Raw genomic sequence first — 21,819 nt, forward strand, 5'->3', positions numbered from 1 at the left:
ACTACCAACCCATATGTATTTGGATGTAGGAGGAAACTGAAGCACCCAGAGAAAACCCCTGTGATCACAGAGAGAATGTGCTAACTAAATACAGACAGCACCCGAGGTCAGGATTCACACTGAGTCGATGGCACTTTGGGACAGTGGCTCTACTGGCTGTGTTACTGCGCCACTTGGGCAGTCACTCAGGATCGAGGCTGAATTGCTTCCATTCCAATTCCATGAACTATATGGTATGGTAAAGAGGTGGGAACTGTAGACTCTTTCACAATTGGGCAGTAAGTACCTAATGGAGCAGATGGATAGTTCATGAGGTGCTGTTCTCCTTCTACCACTTCCTCTGAGTTTCTGTGTGCTCCTGATGCATGGACTCAAGCTTCTCAGTGCCATCCACATCTCAGGGAAGAGTGCTCCTAACTGGATCACTGTTGATACCAAAGGGAATACTGACATGGTACAGATCACTGTACATGCCACCTTGCATGGATATCTAACCTTCCTATGTAAAGCTGCAGCTAATGACATCAATATTGCAGATGGGTAATTCCCTGTCAGACAGTCTTGGTAACCACACTGCCGTGGATGTAGATTTCATGCCCATGATTTAAATGTAACTAACCTCCACTTGTTGCATTTTTCTTGAGAAATGATCTTTCTTTTATCGGAAGAGTTGTAGCTTATGTTTCCTCTGTATTTAGACTTTACTTGTTGTGCAATAGATTGCTGTGAGCCATAACATCCCACTCCACCTCCAATTCATCAGCTGACGCAATGTTGTCAATAAATACTGTTTATGTAAATGAAGCAGAACCTGGAGTCAACAAATGGCTCTACTTCTGATGGCAAAGCAGAGCTGATGAATCTTAAGGCCTATGTCCTTACCAATATGTTTGCACAAAGGAATAATCTAAACCAGCAGGTGCATTTGCAAAATGTTTGACCTGACATTCCGTTTCCTTGCTTAGTAAGCTTTTCTGAAAGGAGGACACCAAAGTGATTTATTAATGTGCATGCATAGCAGGCAGAATAATATGTATGTGGGAAGACTGGATAGCTTCCCCAAACACAAGGACAGTCCAGGGAACCTGCTATTCAGAGCTGTCAGCTGAACTCCTGATGTATTATGTGTTATAAACAAATCCCTGACAATGTGTTATTCTACATGCCAGTCATTTGATCAATATTGTGCATTTGCTTATGTTGGGACAGCTATTAATTTACAGACATCAGTCTAGAAGCCAGCTCTGCTGAAAGTGATCAATAACGATTTTTATTCTGTCTAAATACCAAACATTCTTAAATTTTAGCTCAGTGGTAGTCCTCTCATCCTCGCAAGTCATGGCTTCAAGTCCTACTCCAGTGACCTCAACATAAATTCCAGGCTGATTTTGAGGAAAGCTGTGTCATTCAATAATATATCAGTCTGCTCCAAGGTCCACGTTGTTCTCTCAGGTGGTAAAATCCATGGCACAAGAAGAATGAGTGTGGCGTTTTCCCAGTGTCGTGGCTACACTTAACCTCAACTGAAACAATTCCCTTTGATCTTATTGCTGTTTGCGGGATATTTTTGTGTGCAACTCAACTGCCTCATTTTGGACGTTACTATGGGGAATTTCCTCACTGGGTCCAAAATCCTTTGTGATATTCTGGGCTTGTGAAAATTGCTCTATCAATTCATTTAATTTAAAATAAATTGCTGAATTTCAAAGTTGGGTCCCTCTAGGAAAGGTCAGGTTAATATTTGTGCAATGACCTTTTTGAGCTTTATAGATCAGAACTTGAGAGAATCATCCACTAACTTTGAAGGTTGCTCGTTCGGAGTGCAGTTGGAGTCTAGCTTAGAGGAATTGGTGCTCATATTTCATAATATTCCTAATTTTCCAGCTTTTATAATCAGTTGCAATGCAAAGTCAATGGAAATAAATATCAGGATTGCAATACAACTTCTTGTTAATCCAACAGTGTTCATTTGGTGCGAGCAACTAAAGGCAACTTCCTACCTCATGGGGCTTACTGAAAGTCCAACTGTAATTGCACTGCAGTGAGTCTCTCACTGAAATCATGAGTACCAAATTAGCACAGACCTACAGAGGCCAATTTAGAACTGATGAAACTGACCTGCACTTTATGGATGGATCACAGGGGAAAAGAAAGACTCTGGTCAGCTCTGAACAAATCATTGTCAATGAGGATGTGTATGGTTACTGTGGGTTGTGAAGGAGAAGTACCAGAGTGACTGCAGGTTTGCCCTTTTGAAGTACTTTAATAAAAATATTGCACCTAATACTTTTGGAAATAACTGGCTTCTTCATCTGAGCATGGTTACAGCACAGTTTTTTTGTTCTTATTGGCCCTGGGTTATATTTTTCTATTTCCCAAGAAATTATATGGCTATGAGGGTGGATTGGAGATTAGGAGAAGGGGAAATCCATGTCTGGTCACGTTCCTTTTGTCATTTTCTCATGAAGCGGGTTTTGTTGGACTGACTTATCCTTATCTGGCTGTCAGTTTTGCATTTTTATTCAAAATGCAAACATAATGTAACTGCTATTTGCTCAACCATTGAAATAGAAGGAAAACAGGCATCAATGTAATGCCTTTCATAACCTCTGGACTTACCAATGAACCACGTTAACAGTGTGGCCACATTTACAATGTATGAAACTAAAGAGTCAACTTGAACTCAGCCAAATTCCACAAACACCAATCAGATAACAACCAGGCAAATTGTTTTTCCAGTAATATTCAGTAAGGGATAAATATTGAACTCTGGGGATCGTTCATTTGATCTTCATTTTAAGGTAAGGTATCTTTATTAGTCACATGTACATCGAAACACACAGTGAAATGCATCTTTTGCATAGAGTGTTATGGGGGCAGCCCGCAAGAGTTGCCATGCTTCCGGCACCAACATAGCATGCCCGCAACTTCCGAACCCATACATCTTTGGAATGTGGGAGGAAACTAGAGCACCCTGAGGAAACCCATGCAGACGTGGGGAGAATGTACAAACTCGTTACAGACAGCAGCTTGAATTGAACCCGGGTTGCTGGTCCTGTAATACATCACCTCTAACGGCATCAATCCCCCTGTATTACACTGGAGCATCAACATACATATATTTGTCCTCAAGTTTTTGGATGATTTCTTGAATCCTTAATCTTCTGACTCAAGAGTGCTACCAACTGACACGGCAAAATGGGCCTTCTGCCACAACCACAGATCTCAGCCATTGTAGCGCAACCTCATATATAAGGTTTAAGAAGCTGAAATCGGACAAGGCCTTTGAGGAAATACAAAGGAAGCAAGGAAGAACTTAAACAAGGAATCAGGCATGCTAAAAGGGGCCATGAAATGTTCTTGGCAAGTAGGATTAAGATAAATCCCAAGGCATTTTATGCATATGTTAAAAAGAAGAGGGTAGCTAGGGAACGGGTAGGTCCACTCAAGGAGAAAAGCAGGAATTTATGCCTTGAGCCAGAGGAATTGGGCAAGGTACTAAATGAGTACTTCACGTTGGTATTCACCAAGGAGAAGGACATGGAGGATAGTGAGATTGGGGAGGGGTATGTTGATATTCCATGGACTGTTGATATTGAGGTGTTGGGTCTTTTAAAGAACATTAAGGTGGACTAGCACCCAGGGCCTTACAGGATCTATCCCAGAATATTGAGGAAGGCAAGGGAGGAGACTGTTGTGGCCTTGACAGTGATCAATATATCCTCTCTAGCCATAGATGAGGTCCCAGGAGACTGGACAATAACCAATGTTGTTTCTCTGTTTAAGGAGGGCAATTGGTATAATCCAGGAATTTATAGGCTGGTGAGCCTTACATCAGTGGTAAGGAATTATTAGTGATGATTCTAAGGGACAGGATTTATTTACATTTGGAAAGGTGTAGGTTTATTCAGAATAGTTAGCATGGCTTTGTGCAGAGTTCATGTCTCACAAACTTGAATGATTTCTTTGAGGAGGCGACGAAGATGATTGATGAGGATAGAGCAGTGGATGTTGTACATATGGACTTCAGTAAAGCATTTGACAAGGTCCTTCATAATAGGCAGATCCAGATTAATTCACATGGGATCCATGGTGATTTGGTAGATTGGATTCAAAACTGGCTTGGTCATGGAAGACAGAGGATAGTGGTGGAGAGGTGTTATTCTGACAAACGATCTGTGACCAGTGGTGTTCCACAAAGATCAGTGCTGGGACCTCTATTGTTTGCATCTTCTATACATCTGTTGAAAATATAGATGGTCTGATTATCAAGTTTGCAGATGACACAAAAATTGATGGAATTGCAGATAATGAGGAAGATTGTCAAAGGATGCAGCAGGATGTAGATGAGTCGGACATTTGGGCTGAGAAATGGCATTTGGAGTTGAATATGGACAATGTGAGGTGGTGCATTTTTGGAGGTCAGATGAAAGAGGAAAGTACAGTAAATGTCAGGACCCTTAGGAGCATTGATGTTCAGAGAGATATTGGGGTGCAAGTCCATAGCTCCCTGAAACTAGCAACACAGGTAGATAAGGTGGTAAAGAACCTGTATGGTTCCATCAGTCAGGATAATGAGTATAGAAGTTGCAAGTCATGTTGCAGCTGCATAAAACTTTGGTTAAAGTCAAAGTTGAGTTTATTGTCATATGCACAAGTAAGTGTATGCACAGGTGCAATGAAAAACTTACTTGCAGTAGCATCACAGGCACGTAGCATCATATAAGCAGCATTCAAAAGCAAAACATAAATTAAAGATAAATTATAGACAATTTTTACAAAAAAACACCATTAGAACAAAAAAAAAGTCAATTTTAGTGTGAAATGGTCAAAGTGGTCATAGTGTTACTCTACTGTAGTGATTAGGATTTTGCTGGTTGGTTCAAGAACCGAATGGCTGAAGGGAAGTAGTTGTTCTTGAACCTGGTGGTGTGGGACTTCAGGCTTCTGTACCTCCTGCCCGATTATAGCTGCGAAAAAAATGGCATGGCCACAATGGTGGCGATCTTTGATGATGGATGTTGCCTTCTTGAGGCAACACCTCCTGTAGATACTACCAATGGTGGGGAGGGATGTGCCCATGATGTATTGGGCAGAGTCCACTACTCTCTGCAGCATCTTATGTTCCTGTGCATTTGAATTGCCGTACCAGACCATGATGCAACCAGTCAGGATACTTTCAACAGTACATATGTAGAAGTTTGTTAGAGTGTTCAGTGACAAGCCAAACTTCCTAAGAAAGTAAAGATGCTGGCACACTTTCCTTATGATTGTATTAGGCCACAGTTGGAGCACGGTGTCCAGTTCTGGTCATGGCGTCACAGGATGTGGAGGGCTTGGAGATGGTGCAGAAGAGGTTCACCAGGATGTTTCCTGGATTGGAGGGTATTAGCTGTAAGGAAAGTTTGGACAAATTTGGATTGTTTTCACTGACTGTTGGAGGATGACAGGTAACCTGACAGAAGTATATAAAATTATGAGAGGCAGAGATAGAGTGGATAGTCAGAATCTTTTTCCCAGGGTGGAAATGTCAAATACTAGAGGGCATAGCTTTAAGGTGAGAGGGGGGAAAGTTTAAAGGAGATTTACGAGGCAAGTTTTTTTTATACAGAGTGGTAGGTACTTGGGACATATTGCTTGGGGGGGGGGGGGGAAGGGAGGGAGGGAGGGAGTGAAAGCAAATACGATAGCAATGTTTGAGAGGCATTTAGACAGACACATCAACAGGCAGGGGATGGAGGGATATAGACATTGTGCAGGCTGATGGGATTATTTTATATTGGCATCATGGTTGGCACAAACATCATGGACGGCACAGACATCATGGACAGCACAGACATCATGGACTGAAGGGCCTGTTCCTATGTGGCACTGTTCTTTGTTTTAGGTTCTCATTTCACTGGGTCAGCTCTTGGCTAGCCACACTAGGGATAAGGATGGTGTAGGGCCTTCCAGATCATTCATTTCTCATTGGCCCTGGATGAAAATATTATTGGCAAAATGCGAAGAAATTGGATTAACTTGGTCCATTTATAACCAGTATGTACACAATGAGTCAAAAGAACTCCTTCTCTGCTTATGGAATTCAATCATTGAATGAGTGGTGTCACTTAAAAAGGTAGTGATTAAAAAACACATTCCATTCCGGTAAACTCTGAACCGTTCCTTCTTATTTTTTTTAATTTCTGAAAATAAAAGAACAGAGGGTATAAATAAATTAAATTCTGTTACTCTACCCTTTCCCCACAATGAATTATTAACCAATTGGGTGTAAGATTTGGTGAGTGTTCATTGCAAATTCAGGTACAAATTGCTGGGACCCTTGACAAGCTTAAAAAAATTCTACCTATCCACTTTGTTTGGGAATCCTGATGAATGAGCTCTTTAATATCCTGTTCCTTGTAATCTTTTGGTCTGCAAATAGAATTATTTGAATTATTGGCAGTCCGTTCAGGAAGGTCATTAGATTCCTTTTCCCAAGGGTCATGTTTAAAGACTAATAAATTCTCTTTTTTTCTCACAGCCATCACATTACTTTTTTCCTTATCTCTCCTTTGAAAAGCAATGAGCCTCTCACTTGTGTGCAATCAGCAGAAGGTATTAAACACCTCACCACATTCAGAACAATGCTGCTCCAGTTGGAAATCCTTTCTTTTTCAATCTTTTTATTAGTTTTCAAATTAATACAGATTGATAATATAGCATCAATATTTATACATGTAATACAAAGAGATCAGGATAACAATCATAGCATAACCATAAAGAACAATAAAATATAAAAAAAATCTGTAGATCCAACGATCTCTTAGTAAATGAATATAATAAGGGAAAGAAAAAGATTTATTTAATTTTAAAAAAGAAAAAACCCAAATCAATAAGAAAAATTGTAAACAATATAAACTAAACAGAAAAATTTCAAAAACAAACAAAAAAAAGAAAAAACTGGGCTAAAATTTCTCAGTAGAAACAGCAATATTATGCCGTCAACTCTGTTCCTCTAAGTTGGAAAGTTATTGAAAGGGGATCTACATCATGTGAAAATATTGAATAAATGGACTCCAAATATCTTCAAATTTAAGCGAAGGATCAACAGTACCACTCCTAATTTTTTTCCACAAGTTTAAGCATGATATAGTTTGCAGTTACAAATCCTTCTCACCAATCATCTACAGTATGTGCAAGAATAAGCAAATTTACTTCTGGTCTGTCAACAGCCAGTTATAAAATCCTCGTCCTTATATTTGGATTCCTCTTTGGTGTAATAACTTGCTGATATCTGTAACTTCCTCCATCCCTACAACCTCTGTGATCTCTCCACTCAGGTCTTTTCTGCATCACTGATTTCCTCTGCTCCACCATTACCACAGCTGCTTGTCATTGTCTATGTCTGAAGCTTGTGAATTCTTCCTTGAATCCCTCCACCTCTCTAGTTTGTGTGTTTCCTTTAACTTTGTAACTCATTCCTTAGAACTTTCCCCTTTGACCAAACCTTTGGTCATTTTTCTCAGTATCTCATCTTGTGGCAAATTGTCAAATTATCTGTTAACATTTTAGTCATGTGCCTTCAGATGTTTTATGGCATTAAAGATGTAAAATAGTTTTTGAAGAAGTTTAATGTATAATGTGAGTATTATTACTTAGAGTAGTAATACTACTTCATTAAGTATTACTACTTAGAGAATTTGAACATTTGGCTTGCTACCATTTTAGATCAAACATTCCTAAAAATCCTCCAGTCCCACTCTGAGCACCATAAATTGGGTCAAGATGGACTCCCTGGGTAGATGTTTGCTCAAACTAGGGTATTATCTCAAATAAAATGGCCATTCATACCAGAAACAATGCAGCTAACAAATCAGCTTAGTGGGGAAGTGGAGAAAATGGATGGCAAAGGTAAGAAGATGGGACAAATGTTTCAGAGGTTGGCTAAATATGGAAATTACAGCTTATCTCATGGAGTCTGCAGAGTGAGGTGCTGGATCTTTTTCAGAATTGTTGCTGAGGAAACTAACTTATTATCCTGCAGCAGTATCCCTTTCTGCAAGGATGTTGTCCTAGCAAATGTTGGATATTTAATTCACATGTGTTCGAGTGCTCCACAGGCAAGAGACAAAACACCTGCTGAATGTCACAGTTCCTCCAGTCCTGTCTCATTTCCTAACATCACCACAACAGGAGGTGGACACAGTAAGTGTCCTTGCAGTCTGAGGAAAACATTGGTAAGGCCAAGATGCCAAAACTCTGATAATCTGTAATCCAACTTTTTGGAAATCCCCAAATTTTGGCATCTGGCTCACCCAGTAATGTTTGTCAACATCAAATATTCCAAAAAATCTGCCAGTCCAGCACTATCAAAGTCCTGAGCATTCCGGATTATCAGAGTTTAACTGCATATTTAAAGGCAGAATCTGGTTCTGCTTAAAACATACTTCTGTCTATCCACATTGCATTGAAGCCTATTGTAAATGAAATGTGCTTTGAAGGTCTTGTTTCTTAACACTAAAATTCTTTAATTTTACCTAGACATTTTGTCTTCAAATGTTAAGTATATAACAGAGGACTCTATCTACTTTACAGTCTACTTCTGAAATTTGGCTACATTGAAGCTGACAGATGAATTTTGGAAGTAAGAGTACAATGTGCATACAAATGCACATGTAACCTCTGTGACTGAGAACAATTATGTATGCCTAATTACCTGAGATACTCCAGTAGATTATTAGAGAGTCAGACTGCAAATACTTGAAGGCTAGATGAATCATTTCAATAATTTGTGAAAAATATTTAGGCTAGAAACTTGTTCACAAACTCCAAAAACTAAGGTGCTGTATGTTTGAAAAATCATGAATCTGGGGTCAAACAATTTTGCCACCAATTTCTAGGTGCCTAAGGGCTCATTGGAAAATTGGTATTTTTATTTTTGATGCAAATTTTGTCTGCTCCAGCTCCAGTATCAAACTACCCACTAGTACAACACCCAAAAATTATGTGAGATTTTGCAGCTTCTGATCTGAAAACTTACAGCTCATATCTACTGTCCCGTTTCCCTGGAAACTTGTTTCATTTAAAGAGCCAACATACAAAATGTATGAGATTTAGGACTTCCTACAGCCTCCAATATAGAACATTACAGCACAGAACAGGCCCTTTGGCCCACGATGTTGTGCCGACATTTTATCCTGCTCTAAGATCTATCTAACACTTCCCTCCCACATAGCCCTCCATTTCTTTATCATTTCTGTGGCTAAGAGTCTCTTAAACGTCCCTAATGTATCTGCCCCCACCACTTCTGCCAACAGTGTGTTCCACGCACCCACCACTCTGTGTAAACAAACTTACCCCTGACAGCCCCCTTATATCTTCCTACAATCACCTTAAAATTATGCCCTCGTGTTAGCCATTGTTGCCCTGGGAAAAAGTCTATGATCATCCACTCGATCTATGCCTCTTATCTTGTACACCTCTATCAAGTCACCTCTCATCCTCCTTCTTTCCAAAGAGAAAAGCCCTACAATTGCAGGCTACCACCAGAACATCCTATGCAAAGATGCATTTCACTGTGCGTTTCGATGTACATGTGACTAATAACGAAATCTTATCTTATGCTCTCCAATCCAGGCAGTATCCTGGTAAATCTCCTCTACATCTGCTCTAAAGCTTCCACATCCTTCCTAGAATGAGGCAACCAGAACTGAACACAATACTCCAAGTGTAGTCTAACCAGAGTTTTATAGAGCCGCAACATTACCTTGAGGCTCCTGAACTCAATACCCTGATTAATGAAGGCCAACACACTGCACATCGTCTTAACAACCCTATCGACCTGCACGGAAACCTTGAGGGATCTATGGACCTGGACCCCAAGATCCCTCTGTTCCTCCACACTGCTAAGAGTCCTGCCATTAACCTTGTATTCTTCCTTCAAATTCGATCTCTCAAAATGTATCACTTCACACTTTTCTGGGTTGAACGCCATCTGCCATTTCTCAGCCCAGGTCTGCATTCTGTCAATATCCTCTTGTAATCTACAGCAACCAAACAATCTTTTGGAGGAACTTAGCAGGTTGAGCAGCATCTGTGGGAGGAAAGGAATTGTCGACATGTCAGGTCAAAACCCTGCATCAGGACTGGTCAGTTTCTTGCATCTCCAATATAGCCAACAACACTGCTTTAACACCAGTTATGTGGTGTGATGCAATTTCTAGGCCAGTAACTCTTTAGGTCCCTTATAGGACCACGATGTGGAAAATTAGGTGATGACCCCAGAATAACTTTTTTTTCCCCCATCTGTAATAAGTAATATTGCAATTCTTGTGTGTCAATTGTGCCCATACTTTTATCAGATTCTTTTACATCGGTTGGAAGTTTGAATCTTTGCAGAAATGCAAGCTACTATCAGTATTGGTGTGCAGAAGTTATAATAGGGGTTAGAATCTCACAAATTTACAAGTACAGAATGGATTTGAGCACTCCAGCAATTAATCCCACCAGAGGTCATATTTGCCACCTCTCTTTACTCAGTGTGCATATGGCATTATAACAAGTATCCACCTTTGTTCTTCTTGTCTTTTCAGTATTAGTCTGCTCCCAACAATTTAAACATTTATCTGTCACAGATCATCTGAAAAATATCATGGACTTAAATGCAAGATTAAATCAGTGCATCAAAATATCATTTGATGAGTTTAGTTAAAGGTCACTGCAAACAAGAGTTGTGCATTAATGTTATGGTCTGCTTAGTTTTGGTGCATTGGTGAGTGGAAAATTGAGAACATCCCTTTTTATCTCAATTTAATTACGTGCTCTGTGTGGCCTTGAGCCAGTGCTGCTCTGATTGTTCTATTACAGAGAAGGACAATCTCCTTTGATTCAATGCATTAATTATTTAATTGGAGAATTCCTTGCAAATTTTCTCTTCAGGAGTAATTTTGCAAGTCAATGAAAATGAGTGCTTGTTGCCCATGAGCTAATATTCAAGAGATCATGCTCAGTGCATCCCACAACACGGGTAAACCCAGTGCTAAGGGGCAAGACTCCCACTGGCAGCAAAGCTGCATAAAGTGGCTGTAAAAATTGGTGAACGAGTCCCTCTTCCTCTTTTGGTGATTTCAACTGTAGGAAAATAGCTTTGAGTTTAAAATAAAAATAAAATAAGATCAATTCAAGTTTGAAACCCTATTTATTCCACTAATAATGCATATCATTACATTTTTCTTTCACTGCTTCAGGCAAAGTTTAATAAAATATGAACAAACATGAAAACGACTAAGCCTAATTTCATTTGACAAACACACACTGGTGTATTATCCACATTGATGTAAAAGACACTCCCACCCCAGAGCCACTGCTGAAATGCACATAAAGTTAACTTGCACACTTCTGTTTTTACAGAAACCTTTGTATATCGCAGGTGGTCTTTTGACCCATAATAACTTTGCCAGCTCTAAGACAGAACAATGAACATAATGCTATTTCAAAGTTATCAGTGAATCAGCTTTTTCCAGTTTTCACATCATGCTTGTCATAACCCACTGTGTGAACAGGATTGGTTGCTTTTATCAGGACTTTTCAGAATTATTCCATTGGCAAATTCAAAATATTCTGGGGTTCAATACAAACCTCATGCAGATACCAAAAATGTATGTTCAAACCAATCCACACTACACTTTCTATTCTTGATGCTCGTTGTAGTGGTGAATATCAGTCAAGATATCACCATTTTTCAAGGGCAGTAGGGATAAACCTGGAAACTACAGGCTGGTGAGCCTTACACCAGTGTCAGGCAAGTTGTTGAAGAAGATTTGAGGGACAGAATTTATGTTCACTTGGAAAGGCAGAGACTGATTAGGAGTCAGCACTGTTTTGTGCAGGGGAAGTCCCACAAATCTGAGTTTTTCCTTTTGAAGAGGTAACCAAGAAGATTGATGAAGGCTGGGTGGTAGATGTTGTCCATATGGACTTTAGAAAGGCTTTTGACAAGATCCCACATGGTAGATGGTCCAGAAGGTTAAGGGATGCAACGTATGTTGGTGAACTGGATCCAAAATTGGCTTGTGATAGGAGACAGTAGTGGTGAATGGGTGTTTTCTCTGAGTGGAATTCTATAACAAGTGGTGTACTGCTGGGATCTTTGTTATTTTTAAATACAAGGGTATGATTACATTCTCATCCCAGCCATTTACATATGTTACAAGTTTGCAGATGCCAAAAATTGAAGTCATAGATATTAACTATCATTTCAAGATACAGCAGAACATAGATCAGCTGGAAAGTGGGGAAGAACAATGGCAGATGGAATTAAACCCAGAGGTTTGCAGTACTGTACTTAGGAGGTCAAGTTCAGTTAGGACATATGGAATAAATGGCAGGGACCTTAGGAGTATCAATGCACAGAGACTTTGGGGTGCAAGTCCATAGCCCTCTGAAAGTGGATACACAGGTTGACAGGGTAGCAAAGGTGGCATTTTGTATGCTTGCCTTCATGTGCTGACACATCGAATGCAAGAGTTGGAGCGTCATGTTGCAGTTACACAAAACATTTGATAGATGGCATTTAAAGTGTTGCATACAGTCCTGGTTGTCACACTGTAGGAAGGATGTTGTCACAATCGAGAGTGCAGAGGGATTCACCAGGACGTTGCCTGGAATGGAGGGTTGTAGTTATAAGGAGTGATTGAATAGCCTGGGTTTAATCTCACTGGAATGCAAGAGGCTGAAGGGTGACCTTACAGAGGTGTACAAAATTATGAGAGGCATCAATAAGATAGGTAGTCTTTCTACATAGAACATGCACAGCTTTGGTCCACAATGTTGTGCCAACCTATAAAAACCAACTCCATGATCAATCTGACCCTCCCTCCTGCACAGCCCATAACCTTCCATTTTTCTTACACCCATGTGCCTATCCAAGTCTCTTAAATGTCCCTATTGTATCAACCTCTACAACCACCCCCAGCAGTGCATTCCAGGCACCCACCATTAAAAAACTTTCCTCCACTCACCTTAAATGATGTCCTCTGGTATTGGCCATTGCCTCCCTGGGAAAAGGTGCTGGTTGTGCACACTATCTACATCTCTCAATCTTATACACTTTTATCAAGTCAGTTCTCATCCTGTGTTGCTCTAAAGAGAAAAGCCCTAGCTTGCTTAAACTATCCTCACAAGACATGTTCTCTAATCCAGGCAGCATCCTGGTAAATCTCCTCTGCACCCTCTCTAAAGCTTCCACATCCTTCCTATAATGAAGTGACCAGAACAGAACACAATACTCCAAGCATGGTCTAACCAGAGTTTGAGAGCTGTAGCATTACCTCACAGCTCTTGAACTCAAATCCTTCAACTAATGAAGGCCAGCACACCATGCACCTTCTTAACCACCCTATCAACTTGTGTGGCAACTTTAAGAAATACATGGACTTGGACCCAAGATCCCTCTGTTCCTCCACACTTAAAAATCCTGTCATTAACCTTGTACTCTGCTTTCATGTTCAATCTTCTGAAGTATATCATTTCACTTTTCTGGATTGAACTTCTCTGCCCAACTCTGCATCCTATCTATATCCTGTTGTAACCTACTGCTCTTGTAACCTTCTACACTATCCATGAGACCACCAACATTCATGTTATCTACAAGATCACTAACCCACCCTTCCATTTCCTCATACAAGTCATTTATAAAAATCAAAGAACAGGAGTCCCAGAAAAGTTCCCTGCAGAACACCACCAGTCACTGACCTCCAGGCAGAATACACTCCATCTACTACCACCCTCTGTCTTTTGTGGGCAAACCAATTCCAAATCCATGCAGCCAAGTCTCCATGGATCCCATGCCTCATGACTTTCTCATTAAGCCTACTATGGGGAACCTTGTCAAATGCCTTAAAGTCCATATACACCACATCCACTGTTCTACCTTCAATTTGTTTTGTCACCTCCTCAAAAAACTCACTTAGGCTTGTGAGGCATGATCCACTCCTCAAAGCCATGCTGACTATCCCTAAAAAGACTGCTTCTCCAAATGCTCATGAATCCTGTCCCTTAGAATCCTCTCCAGTAGTTTGCCCACCACTGATGCAAAACTCACTGGTCTATAAATTCCAGGATCATCCCAATTAGCTTTCTTGAACAATGAAAGAACATTTGCCATCCTCCAATTTTCTGGTACCACTGTGGTCAGCAAATGCACAAAGATCAGCATCAACACCTCAATCTCTTCCCTTGCTTCCCATAGTAACCTGGAGTATATCCCATCCAGCCCCAGGGACTTGCCTCTCCCAATGTCTTTCAGAAGCTCCAACACTGTCTCTTTCTTAATCTCGACATAATCCAGCACATTAGCCAGTTCTACACTGACCTCACGTTTATCAATGTCCCTCTCCCTGGTGAAAGTACTCATGAAAAACCTCCCCTACCTCCTCCAGGCACACATTTCCCCCTTTATCCCCAAGTGGTCCTACCCTTATCCTAGTCATCCTTCTGTTCTTCATATGCATGTAGAACACCTGGGGGTTTTCCTTAATCCTATTCATCAAGGCCTTCTCATGTCCCCTTCTAGCTCTAAGTCCCTTCTTAAGGTCCTTTCTGGCTACCTTAACTCTCAAGAGACCTGCCTGATTTGATTCCTAAACCTTAAGTATGCTTCTTTCTTTCTCTTGAAGAAATGTTTCACCTCTTGTCAACTATGGTTCCTCCACCCTGCCATCCTTTCCCTGTCTCAGTGGGACAAACCTACCCAGAACCCCATGCAGGTGGTTCCTAAACAACTGCCACATTTCTGCTGTGCATTTCTGAGAACATCTGTTCCCAATTTACACTCCCAAGTTCCTACCTAATACCATCATAATTAGTCCTCCCCCAAATCATCTCTTCCTACTTCTGTCCATGGCTATGCTAAAGGTCAGGGGGCTGTGGTCACTATCTCTGAAATGCTCTCCCACTGAGAGGGAGGTCACCTGGCCAGGTCCATTGCTTAGTACTAGATCCAGTATAGCCTCTCCTCTAGTCGGCATGTCCACTTACTTTGTCAGGAGGGGCCAATCAATATTGGGGAAGTTGAAGTCACCCATGACAATAACTCTTGTTTTTGCACCTTTCCAAAATCTACCTACTTATCTGGTCCTCAGTGTCCCAGTGGACATTGGAGGGCCTATAGAATACTTCCATTAGAGTGATTGCTCCCTTCCCATTTGACTTTCACTCACACCGAGTAGACAACCCCTCCACAACATTCCTTTTCTGCAGCTGTAATACTATGATTTGTAATGCCACTCCCCTCTTCTTTTACCTCCCTCCTTATCCCTTTTGAAATATCTAAACCCTAGAACATCAAGCAGCTAATCCTACCCTTGTGACAGCCAAGTCTCTGTAATGCACTGATCTATGCTCTCAGTTCTTAATATTCCTCACATTAAAGTAAACACATTTCAACTCATCTGACTGTATTTATGCCCTATCCACTGCCTATCCTTCCTCAGTTGCTCTGCACATTACATCTACTTTTACACCAACTGCTCCAACTGACCTAATGCTCTGGTTTCCATCCCCCTGCCAACCTAGTTTAAACCCTGCCTAACAGCTTGAAAAAACCTGCCCACAAGGACTTTAGTTCCTCCTGAGTTCAAGTGTAAACCATCAATTTTGGATAGGTCATACCTTCCCCATAAGAGATCTCAATAGTCCACAAATCTGAAACTCTGCACCAACTCTTCAGCCACGCAGCCATCTACCACATCTTCCTATTCTTACCCTCACTAGCACATGGTACAGGCAGCAATCCAGAGATTACTACCCTGAGGTCTTGCTTTTTAGCTTCTTTCCCAACTCCCTATACCCCCTCTTCAGGACCTCACCCTTTTTCCTATGTCATTGGTAGGAATGTAAACCATGACTTCTGGCTGCTCACCCTCCCCCTTAATGTAGTGGGCCCAATCTGAGATGTCTGACCCTAGTATGGGAGGCAGACTACCATCTCATTCTCATCCACAGAACCTCTTGTCTGTTCCTCTAACCAATGAATCCCCATCATTATCCATCTCCTCTTCTCCCCACTTCCCTTTTGAACCACAGAGACAGACTCAGTGCCAGATACCTGGCTACTGTGACTTCCCCCTGGTAGGTTGCACCCCCCCCCCCCAATAGTAGCCAAAGCAGTATACTTGCTATTGAGGGGAATGTCCACAGAGATACCCTTCACTGACTGTCTATGCCCTTTCCTGATGGTCACCAAGCTACCTCAGTGCCTACGTCCCTGCAAGTCCTCTCTATCAACCCCTCAGACTCCCAAGTGATCTGGAACTCATCCAGTTCCCTAACGCAGTCAGCAAGGAGCTGCAGCCAGATGCACTTCTCACAGGTGTAGTCATCAGGGACACTGGAGGTCTCCCTGACTTCCACATGCTGCAAGAGGAACATATCACTGCCCTGACTGCCATTCCAACTACTCAAATTGTGCAATAAGAAAGAAAGAGACCTTACCAGAACCTCACTTACTCCACCTCTTTACTCACACCTAAACTACCAGAGCCTCAGCTCCCCACTCTAACACAAACCCACTTCAACAACAGCCATTCCAAAATGGCTGCTCCAATTGACCCTAACTTCTTTTTATTGGCTGCTGCTAATTAGCCATCAATTATTAGCTTACAATTTGCAAGTGTGCCTCTTTTAGGGTCCTGCTCAGTGAAACTCACGTAAGTCCTGAGACCTACCTCCTTTATACTCTTGTGCCTCTCAGCTCCAGGTCCTGGCTCCTACTCAGTGAAACTCACGTAAGTCCTGAGACCTACCTCCTTTATACTCTTGTGCCTCTCAGCTCTAGGTCCTGGCTCCTACTCAGTGAAACTCACGCAACAAGTCCCGAGACCTTTCTCTCAAGACAGGGCAGTCTAGAACTAGAGGTTTCAGGTGAGAGGGGAGAAATTTGGAGAACTTAGGGATAAGTTCTTAATACTAAGCATGGTGCATATATGGAATGAGCTGCCAGAGGAAGTATTGGAGGCAGATATTATTACAGAGTTTGAAAGGCATTTGGACAGATAAGGAGTAAAGGGATATGGGCCTAATGTAGGCAAATGAGATTAGCAAAGCATGGCATCATGGTTGGCATGGACAAGGTAGGCCAAAAGGGCATATTTGTGTGCTTTTCAATTCCATGGTACTATGAACACATTGTGGATAAATTTGATTTATAAACAGGTCAAGAAGTTTCAGTATATTGAAAATTACATCAGATAGGCTTCTGTCATACCCAACTCCACTGACTTCAATGGGATTGAAAATCTAGAGAGGTAGTTGATGTGAAATCAATTAGATTATATAATCATTGAAAGTCAAAATTACCCTAGCCTTCCCTTAGCAGCTGGCACTGTAACAAGCATTAACACTATCAGTTTATACCTTTCCCTCCTTAAGAAGCTCAATAAATGAACTACAAATCAAGGAAGTTGTCCTGAACATTTCTAAATCAGTTGCTTTGTCTCAACTGGACTTTTTGTTCTTCACTAGAATTTAACCCAGGATGATAGAGGTCAGCCAAATGGAGAAACTGGGATTGTTCTACTGAGAAGAAAACTTTAACAGAACATGTCAAAATTACTAAGAGTATTAATAGAGTTGGTACTGCAGGTATGTGGGTAAATAACTGGAGGACACAGATTTAAGTTAATTGGCAAAGGAACAGGGCAAGGGTAGGGTGGGGAGATGAGGAATGACCCTTTCATTCATTGGGTTATGATCTGATAAGCACTACTCCAAAGACAAGAGGAAGAAGATTCACCAGTAATTTTAAGATAGAAAAACGTTTACTGTTATCACAAAAGAACAGTGGATTGGGTATAATTGGAAAGCTCTAAGAGCTGGCAAAGACAAAATGAGCCAAATGGCCACCTGCTGTGAATCTACGGAATCTCCATGACCACGGAAGATTGTAAAATGTCTTAAGGTGTCTCATTGTCTGTTAAACCAGACAAAGCAGAACAGAGATTGAACTTGGGTCTGCGCTGCTATTAATGATTCAGTACACACAAAATTTTGCCATTGACCCCATCCAACAAGTTCTGCCTTTATTACTTTATGCTTTTACTTGAAATTCTGGTTCACTCTAGGTGGTTTAAATTTCCAAATCACTAATAGGACTTTTGCTTTACAACTGTCAGGTCAAGAATACTGTCAATTATATGAATCACTTGGTCCTAGTAAATTGTATTCCCAAAAATTGTGATCTAATAAATCAATTTTACAAAACAGAAAAAGTTTTTTATTCTTCTAAGGGCCTTTTACTACTTTGTGAAAGAGACATCATTTTAAATTGCTTTTTCTGTTTTGTCAAACTAACAATAACTATCTGTGTACACAGTACCTTCAATGTTATGAATCATTCTAAGAGATTTATTTTTCAGCCAGTTTATGGTAACTTTTGCAGCCTCAGGAGAACTAAAAGCACTTAGCAGCCAATGTAGTACTTTTTGAAGATCAGTCATTCCCATAATATATGAAATTACACACAACAAGGTCACAGAAATAACATGAAGAACAATCAAAGTTCATCAACCTCAGAGGTTAACCCTGTTTTTCCTCTCCAGAGATGCTCGCTGACATGCTAAGAATTTCCAGCACCTTTTACTTTATTTCAGATTTTCAGCATTTGTCATTCTTTTCTTTTGAAAATGACAAGGTTTTTGTTTTAAGTGATGTGCACCAATGCAGTGTTGCTTTGTTATTATTATCCACTTTAAAAACAGTATATTTCCCTTTTCAAAACACCATGCAAGGAGCAGTTCATGATATTTGTGGACAGGTACGTTCCCTGGTCCAGGACTATGTGTTGTGGCTCGGTCTGAGGCCAGAAGTATAGAGGTAGCAGAGATTTGGATTACCAAATTTATAATCCAGATTCCTGGAGCAATAATCCAGAGACCTGAGTTTGAGCCTCAAAATGGCAGCAGTGGAATTTAGTTTTAGATTAATCTGGATCTTGCAATAACAATTGGATTTAATGATGACCACAAAATTGATTAGATTTTTGTTAAAAACCAACCTGGCTCACTGATGCCCTGCAGAAGATATTAATTCTTGTCTGTCTTATATACGATTTCACATTGCACTGTGGCACAGCTACAGGTGCTGCTGCCTCACAGCTCCAGCAACCTGGGTTCAATCCTGACCTCTGGTGCTCTCTGTGTGAAGTTTGCACATTCTCCCTGTGACCATGTGGATTTCTTCCAGGTACTCCCGTTTCTTCCAACCTCCAAAGACATGCAGGTTGGTACGTTAATTGGCCACTATACATTGACCCCAGTGTATCGGTGAGCATCTGGGGGGAGCTGATGAAAACGTGGGGGTAATAAAATGAAATCAGTGTAGGATTAGTGTAAATGGGTGCTTGATTGCTGCTACAGACTTGGTAGGCTGAACGGCTTGTATCTATGTTATATGACCCACCCACCACAAGCGGCTGACACCTAATAACCATTTTCTCAAGAAGCAATTGGAAATGGACAATAAGTACTGGCCTTACTGGTGATATCCAAATCCCCCTCCCCCCCAAAAAATAGAAAAGAACGCCACTGCATAGCCTCCATGGGGAATGGCCACAGTTTAAGGCCTTTCCACCAATGTACATTGAGGGGCTGGAACCCTAGTTCAAAGAATGTGTTTAAAAGAAAATTGATGTGATGTAAATGGAATGAATTGTCTTGTGATGGGAATGGTAATAACTATTATACATTTGAAAATTTAATAAACTCTTTAATATTATTGAAATACATAAAGATTATATGCGCAAGTCTTCAGCTCTTAACTCAATGGCAAAATCACTAACCACTGATCCAGTATGTTGGAGTGAAAAACATTTCATAAAGCAACAAGATCAATTGGTTTCTAACAACTGGAACAATATCAGCATCTTAGAAGTCAATTTGTAGACAGCAATAAGGTTATAGTCAATGTTACTTGTACTTTTCATCATACAATAGATCGCTTAAAAACTCTGTCAGAGTGGTTGTCGAGACCTTGAACTTCATATTCTACCAATCTCACTGCAATTATTCTTCTCTGCTGTAAGAATAGAATAATGCTGTTTTGAGCAGATTGTCAAGCATCCATTTAATATTAAAGTGACTTCATTTTTTTTTAACATTGTGTAACTTAAAAGCAGTAAGAAAACAGAAAGAAAGAAAAATCCTATTTAAAATAACACAATCAATCCTCTGGTCCCCACATTCATGGGAAAGGAGCCAAAACTTTGGATGGAGAGTGGCAATGGGGAAAAGAGAAGGAAATGGTAACGGGAAAATAATCCAGAAATGGAAGTCGTAGAACCATAGAACCATGCAGCACAAAACAGGCCCTTCGGCCCACCATGTTGTGCCGTCCATCAAACCACCCTCACACTATCTAACCCTTTCCTCCCGCATATCCCTCTATCTCACATTCCTCCATCTGCCTATCCAACAAACTCTTGAACCTGTCCAATGTATCTGCCTCCACCACCACCCCAGGCAATGCATTCCATGCACCAACCACTCTCTGGGTGAAAAACCTCCCCCTGACTTCTCCACTGAACCTCCCACCCATAACCTTAAAGCCATGCCCTCTTGTCTTGAGCATTGGTGCCCTGGGAAAGAGGCGCTGGCTGTCTACTCTATCTATTCCTCTCAATATTTTATAAACCTCTATCATGTCTCCTCTCATCGTCCTCCTTTCCAGTGAATAAAGCCCTAGCACCTTAAACCTTTTCTCATATTCCATATGCTCTAATCCAGGCAGCATCCTGGTAAAACTCCTCTGCACCCTCTCCAACGCCTCCACATCCTTCCTATAATGTTGCGACCAGAACAGAACACAATACTCTAAGTGTGGTCTAACTAGAGTTTTGTAAAGCTGCATCATCACTTCACGGCTCTTAAATTCAATCCCACGATTTATGAAAGCTAACATCCCATAGGCCTTCTTATCTGCTCTATCCACCTGTGAGGCAACTTTCAGTGAACTGTGAATATGAACCCCCAGATCCCTCTGCTCCTCTACACTGCCAAGTACCTTGCCATTTACCCTGTACTCTGCCCTGGAGTTTATCCTTCCAAAGTGTACTACCTCACACTTCTCCGGATTGAACTCCACCCGCCACTTGTCAGCCCAGCTCTGCATCCTATCAATATCCCTCTGTAAGTTCCGACAGCCCTCCACACTATCCACAACACCGCCAATCTTAGTGTCGTCTGCAAACTTACTAAACCAGCCTTCCACCCCCTCATCTAAGTCATCTATAAATATTACAAAAAGTAGAGGTCCCAGAACCGATCCCTGCAGGACACCACTAGTCACTGCTCTCCAATCCGAGGGAACTCCTTCCACCACAACCCTCTGCTTTCTACAGGCAAGCCAATCCCTAATCCACACAGCCAAGCTTCCCTGGATCCCTTGGCCTCTGACCTTCTGAAGAAGCCTACCATGAGCAACCTTATCAAACGCCTTACTAAAATCCATATAGACCACATCCACTGCACTACCCTCATCAATCTTCATCGTCACCTCCTCAAAGAATTCTATCAGACTTGTGAGGCAAGATCTTCCCTTCACAAAGCCATGCTGGCTGTCCCTAATCAGTCCATGATTCTCCAGGTGTTCATAGACCCTATCCCTTAGAATCCTTTCTAACAGCTTACCCACCACAGACGTAAGGCTCACCGGTCTGTAATTCCCTGGACTATCCCTACTACCTTTTTTTGAACAAGGGGACAACATTCGCCACCTTCCAATCCTCCAGCACCATCCCCATGGACAACGAGGACTCAAAGATCCTTACCAGCGGTTCAACAATCT

Source organism: Pristis pectinata, chromosome 1 (assembly GCF_009764475.1).
Source record: "Pristis pectinata isolate sPriPec2 chromosome 1, sPriPec2.1.pri, whole genome shotgun sequence".
Classification (NCBI taxonomy): Eukaryota; Metazoa; Chordata; class Chondrichthyes; order Rhinopristiformes; family Pristidae; genus Pristis; species Pristis pectinata.